This window comes from Mytilus trossulus, chromosome 1, assembly GCF_036588685.1.
Source record: "Mytilus trossulus isolate FHL-02 chromosome 1, PNRI_Mtr1.1.1.hap1, whole genome shotgun sequence".
Classification (NCBI taxonomy): domain Eukaryota; kingdom Metazoa; phylum Mollusca; class Bivalvia; order Mytilida; family Mytilidae; genus Mytilus; species Mytilus trossulus.
In genome coordinates, this window is record NC_086373.1 from 42,451,565 (window position 1) to 42,458,905 (window position 7,341).

Sequence of the window (7,341 nt, forward strand, 5' to 3'; positions counted from 1 at the left end):
TCAATTTTGTGTAACAAAAGTCAATTTTGTGTAACAAAAGTCAATTTTGTATGCAAATTAGTTCACAGAAACCAAACTAAACTAATTTGAATACAAAATTGACTTTTGTCGCCCAATTTTCAAATTAGGTAACAAAAGTCAAGTCTTTGTAACAAAAATTAATTTTGTCATGACAAAAGTGAGTTTTGTCCGCTGATAGATAATTTTGTATGACAAAATTTTAAATTTGTAATATGATACAAATTTTGTTAAACTGAACTTATTTTTGTTGAACAAAAGTCACTTTTGTCCGTACAAAATTGAATTTTGAGTACAAAACCACAAGAGTCCCATTCGGCGCCCCGTACCACCCACCAACCAACATAGCTGACATGGCTGACATGGCTAAAATAGAACACAAGGGGTAAAATGCAGATGTTATCTTATATCTTTGAAACTAAAGCATTTAGAGCAAATCTGAAATGCGGTAAAAGAATTCATGTGGTTATGATACATATCTTCCCTGAAATGTATAGACAAATCAGACAACCCGTAGTTGGGTTGCTGTCCCTGAATTGGTAATTGTAAGGACAATTTTGTAGTTTTTGGTTTATCTTGAATATTATAATAGATAAAGATAAACTGTTAACAGCAATAATGGTCAGCAAAGTAAGATCAACAAATAAGCAAACATAGCCAAAATGGTCAATTGATCCAAAGGAGTTATTGCCCTTTATAGATAATTGTTAATACATTTTGTAAACTTTAACAAAAATCTTCTTCACTCAATCAACTGGGCCAAATATAATTAAAATTTAGCCACAATTTCAGTAGGATATCTTGATTAAACAATGTATCCGCTGATCATGCCATCCAACTAACTTTGCCGCCATGGCTAAAAGTAGATTGATTAATTGATAAACGTCCAGTGGCAAATATTCATGCATGTTCAGGACGAAAATATAACATAGGGGTTTTCTGTATAGGAGTCACTGGGAAATGTTAAAAACAATTTCAAGTGGTCACAACTTGAACACTTGATGTTTAGATAATAATAAGTGGTCTTCAGTAGCTAATGTAAGACTACTCTGCAGGATTGACCTGCTATTAATTTAACTACAACGGCCAAATTAAATCAAACTTGGTCTTAATCCGCATTATATGGGTATATTGTACTATTTGTTATGATTTTCACCTTATTTTACATGATTTTCAAAACCACATTAGACACATGTGAGCGACACAGGCTCCTCAGAGCCTTAAGTTTCATTCATATTGCGCTTTGTGAAGAACTTATTTTACTGCATTCCAATTCTCAGTTCACTGGGACCCTTTTGCCCAAGTAAGGCATTTTTTTCTATACAAGAAAAAAAAAAAAACCTGCAGTTGTCTCTCAGGCCTCTCATACAAGAATCGATGTGTCAGCCACCTGAAGCCTCACACATTTTTTCTCGCTGTAGTTGCTTCATATTCATTTTCTTCGCCACACTTCAAGTTTTGTCCAAAGGACACATACATGAATGATGACCCACTATTCCAACTTGATTTGAGTTTTGGAGTTATAAGTATTGTGTAAGTAAGTAAATTATTTATTATAGTGACATGTGTATTTTACAGAATATTATATAATACAGTGATATATAAAAACAATAATTATAACACCCGACCCTTTGGGTCTATAAGTCACTTAAAACATAAATTTAAATGGTACGACGAACAAAAATAAATAAAATGTTATCAAAAAAAAACTAGGGATGATATCAGGTACTCCAGAAGGGTACGCAGATCCTGCTCCACATGTGCCTTAGAGAATGGTAACGAAAAAAATCGGCATTTTTTTCATTGCTAAAGGGGCATAACGATCGAAAGGAAAAATTGACACAACTCAGATTATTTTTTTCTGTGTTTTGTGGTGCAAAGCATTGCATATAAGTCTTATACACTATTGATTGGGGAAAACTTGAGTTAGACAGCGTACGGACTGTTGGGCGATGAGACGGACAAGGCTAACACGTAAGTTCTCCTCTTTGTGGCGGGGGCTAACGAATTATACATTTTATTTATTGCACGTTTTGTACTGAATATGTTCTCGACCGACCAATACCGATTATTTCTCCGACCCATACGATCAGGTCGATCATGTCTGGTAAGGATCGGGTTGAGATCGCAGATTGCTAATTTAGTCGAGAAGGTCGAACAAAGATCATATAAAGATCGTAAATTGGTCAAGATCATCTAAAAGATATTGAACTAGTGGTTAGATTTCATGATAAGTCGTGAAGAATTCGTGAAGGAGTCGTTAATGGTCGAGTTTGAGACTTTTACGGTCTGGTAGCAGTCGGGTAGAAATTCCCAAATGCAAACAGGCCCGATCAAGAACTATGCTTGATCGTGAAAATTTTAGCAATCGGCAGTGTCAATCTAGTTAAATCGAGAATATCTTGCGATCGTGTCAGTCTATTTTCAGTCTATTTAGTGTTAAAGGTTTGTTCATCTGTCTTAAACTGTTCTAGCTGTATAACTGACCACACCTGTCAGGATTGTAGAACAGTTCCGAATGACGTCACTGCAGTTAGGGCATTTCACTGGTCACCATTCAGTGTTATTACAATCGTTGATAAACCACATGCAAAATACATATTATATTATTTTGACTTATTTATATTTAAGACAAAGCGTTCTTAGAACTTTTCTATGAATAGAACTGAATAATTCAATTCTAGTCGTAGAACTGTCTAAAACTTTGGTCAGTTCTATGTAGAACTGTCTAAAACTGTTCTAGGGTAGAACTGTCAAGATCAGTTCTAGGTAGAACTGTCTAGAAGGTGTCAGGATGACAGTTCTTCATACTATGTTTTCGAAAAATATTTTGTTTTGTGTTTTGAATTTTGAATTTTGAATTTTGAATTTTTGAATTTTGAATTTTGAATTTTGAATTTTGAATTTTGAATTTTGAATTTTGAATTTTGAATGATCCTTCTCGGCTTTCGTACATAGTGCATGAAGGTTAATAAGAGGATAACAACCAGTCTGGATATACGTCAAGGTCGTAACATTTACGTTGTAGGTATGAAATACGTCAGATACTCATTGGGGGATTTTGTTAAAAAAAAAAGATTAAACAAACTAGTTGTTTTTTTTACATTGCCATTAATTTATCTTTAACCGTATTAACATTCAGATATGGTATATTGACATTAATATTTCAATGCCATATAAAATAATTTATGTTATGAATACATAAGTAAAAAACAAACGGTAAATCATAAAAAAGTGGAAGTTGGGATGCTATAAAAGACAAAAACCAAGTCAAAGCCAAATATTTTTGAATATACACCCATCAGTTCAGGTAAGAATATATTTAAGTAAGAATTATGTACATGTTTTTTTTCTTTCAAAATACAGATCAGTCTCAGTAACTGCGTAACATAATTTAATTAACATACGTTTATAAAGTAATCAAATTGAATAGAACATGATAAACATACCCTTGCATGTTGTATATGCCTTTATTTTTCACAGTTAAGGTTGTTAGCTTAAGAGAAATCTGTCTTCATGTTCCATTCTATATTTGTTCTATTTCCATATATGTATATGTCATATGCATTGAAACACGTTCATATTCAAGAAGGTTTCAATGATGTATAGTTACCTGGTTACTGTTACAAGTATATGTGTAACAGTAAATGTGTATACTCATGGGTGTATGTATAATTTAAGAAATGATTGATGCAAGCTATACTTTATTGTAGTTTTAACCTGGGTAGGCATTATATTCGTGATTAATTTTGCGCGAGCGATAGTGAAGGCTAAAATAACACGAATGTAATGCCTACCCATGTTAAACTACAATAAAGTATAGCTTGCATCAATTATTTCGATTCTGAATAGGACAATTAAGGTAATTTCTATGTCCGATAAGTATAAGTGTAAAAGCGTTTGTGTAGGCTCTTCCATGAACCTCCCTTTTTGTTTATAAAGAAGCAAACGGCTGGCACTGTGATTTTTCAGAGGGTGGTGTTTGAACAGCCAGCATGAACGGTTGTCTTATATAGGTCAAATATGTCAATTTCGGAATGCAACACTTAAGAGTCATAATAAATGATTTAGTAACATCATCTGTACCATTTAAGAGTTTGAAAGTGTTTTAAAGTTAAGGAAATGTATTAAGTGCATGATAATTTGATAAAAAATGTTATTCCGAAGAACAAGTCAATATACGCATGTGCAAACAAATTTTATTGGATTTAGAGCATGTCATATTAGAATAGTGATTATGTATCATCCCTGAAATGTATATACAATAACTGGTATCTTTAGTAATAATACATATTCGCCTAAATTTTTAGGAATTATGCTTAACCATAAATTTTAAAGACTATACATAATAACTGGAATGAACAGACAGTCAATAAGAATAAATTTATTCATTTGACAAAATAACACTTAAACATCTTTAGTAAACAGATATATTAAAATGTTAAGCACAATATTCTGATATGAATAATTTATTTATGCAAACTGAATTGTAAAATTGGATGACATATATAGATGAACAAATCAACCATTTTCATGTTCAGCTTTCAGTTTTTTTTGCATTAACATACACTTTTAAAAAACCTTGTTTTCATATATTGAATCTAATTTTATTGCACGTGAAAGAGTGAAAAAAGTGTTCATTAGAAACATCTGAAGGTGGCAGAAAAGTATATCAGCCATCTCAAATTTATTTCGTGTGTAGAATTCAAGCACAGTTTTATGTTTCGTAACCAGGCATTATCCTTTTAAGTCCGTTCATGAGCACTGTTCATTATATATTTAGAGTCTACCCTTTTGACAATCAATATGCGGAATCGGTATCTTAAATATTTGGCCAATGGTGCCTATTCAAATTGTAATCAGTCTGTCAGTCATACGTTCTGTTTGCGTTTCTGTTCGTTAAGTTGCATTAGCCTGCTAAGCTTGAATGTCTCGTACATTGGAACATAGAAAAACTAAAAAAATTATGCTTAATAGCCTTCACTGCTATCAATTTTACAACAAATTATATGCGCTTTGCATAGTATACAATTAGCATTTGACGTGTTTTGGGCAAACAACAAATTCATAGAATACATGTGCAGTTATCACTATATTTGAGACTGTTGGTATAGTTAATTTTAATCTTTAATACTTGTTAATTACGACTCAATATGGTTCAACACAGTTAATTAACATATTGCTGGAAAAAATGTTCCCTTTAAATTTGATAGATGAACAGGGTATAAAAATTGTTCACTCTGATCAGCTTTTCAAAGATGAGAATTAATCAAAAACGTACTGTTTTGTTATTGACTTTTTGTCATTATTTTTTTGTTTTATTGTTTTATTGATACTTCTTGGAATAATATCAGTGAGTTTAAAAAATAATTAAAAAAGATTGACAAGTAAAATCATTGTTAATTTTCAGGAATTATATATAATAACTAATAATTTTAGTGATGAAGGTAATCACTGAAAAATCAGGATTATAACAAATCCCATATTATACAAATTCACTTGTACAGCCATATTATGAAAAAATGTAAAATCAAAGCATCATAAATTTACGAATATTAATTTGAAAAGGTGTAAATCTTTCTTAGATTTTGAAATTGACGATTTTAGAATTAACATTAAAGTTTCTAACTATCAATTATCGGAATAAAATAATAGTATGTGTTTAGCTTAAAAGTTTTTTGATTTCACAAGATCATTTTATGGTACTGGCGACCGATTTATTAAAACATTGAAGCAAATAAGGTACTTGCAATCAGCTTTGAATATGACATTTTTTGTTATTTTTTTTTCTATAACTGCAGATTACAATGAAATACCTACTCATCACTTTGGTAGTATTGATGGTTCTGGTGGAGCTAAGTTTTTGTTCAGGCGGCATCGGTAGAGGAGGAGGAGGTGTTTTCAATAACAGAAGAGGAGGTGGTCGTGGATTTGGAGGCGGTAGAGGATTTGGAGGCAATAGACGATTTGGAGGCGGTCGAAGATTTGGTGGCGGTGGAAATTTTGGAGGCGGTAGAAGATTCGGAGGTGGACGAGGCGGAAGTCGTCATAATAGAGGATAGACAGCAAATTTTGACACAACCGTCTTTGTTATTAATCGTAAGTTGTTGAGAACACCTTTTTTAACAACATGATAATTTTATTTATTAAACACTTAACCTCCAATCAGCCTTTTAATGTATGTTACGAGCAGCAGTATTTTGCTACATATTATCTTGAATCATTTATCATTATAATGATAAGTAATTTCTTTTCACAACATAAAGAAGTTTACGCCTTAAAAGTTATAACTTTAGGAATATAAGGAGATGTGGTATGATTGCCAATGTGACAACAATAAGATAATGTGCAAATGAAGTGGACCTCAGCAATAATTATATGTAACCGTACGGACTTCAACAATGAGAAAACTCCATACTATATAGAAACAGATTAAAGGCACCGACATGAACGATATCAAACAATTCAATAACGGAAACTAACGTCATAATTTATAACAGAACAATTTACCAAAAACTAATATGATAGATGAAAGACATGAATGACAACGATTGAACTGCAGGCTCCTGACTTAGAACAGCCACACACAGAATGTGATGGGGTTTACAATGTCGAATATATTTTATAACTTATCGATTTAATTTTTTTATTTTCTAATATAAATGTAGCCATAAAGAATGAAAACTATTTGAACACTGTTTTACACATGCAAGCATTGGTAACATCTTAAAATGAATTATTTCGTTTTAGATGGAAACATCCCTACCGACACAGTTTTAAAATGAAAGCCATCCATTTAATATAGACAGCATTGGATTTAGAGACAGTGGAATAACTTTTAAAAACGTGTTTCTGTATATTTCTGTATTTCTATATTATGTATTTTTTTAAAATAAAGACTGATTAAATCGATATGCTCTTATTTGCTCCTTGAAAGTAGGTTTCAGCGGAATCGTAAACTGATAAAAGAGACAAAAATTATGAATTTTATATTTGAGAAGCAGACAGTGTTAGTAGTCATGGTGGTATTTATTTCAGTTCCACATTTTTTAACTGTAAATGCCTTTCTTTGCTGACCTCTATAATAATGTATGATGGTTTTGAAGTATAGATGCTAGGTAATTAAGTTGTTAATCGTCTTAATAACGTGAATCTTTTATTGGTCTTTGACAACTATTACTTTTACTGTTTAATTTGTTTTTGGTAAGAACCATTTGACGAGGCTTGGTACTTATACTGCATAAAACCTGTCATTGTTTTATTATGTTGGGGTCAGTTTTAACATTTTTGTCTTTCATTTCCTTATAATTTTCTTTGTTGATA

The 7,341-nt window shown here is 31.7% G+C and overlaps 1 long non-coding RNA gene across 1 annotated transcript; it reads left to right on the forward strand.

The window, feature by feature from the left end:
* Positions 1–3,243: 3,243 nt before the first annotated feature.
* Positions 3,244–6,903, forward strand: LOC134708135 (uncharacterized). Its single transcript, XR_010105810.1, has 3 exons — positions 3,244–3,328; positions 5,820–6,117; positions 6,769–6,903. It is a non-coding gene; the product is annotated as an uncharacterized LOC134708135 (long non-coding RNA).
* The last annotated feature ends 438 nt before the right edge of the window (positions 6,904–7,341 follow it).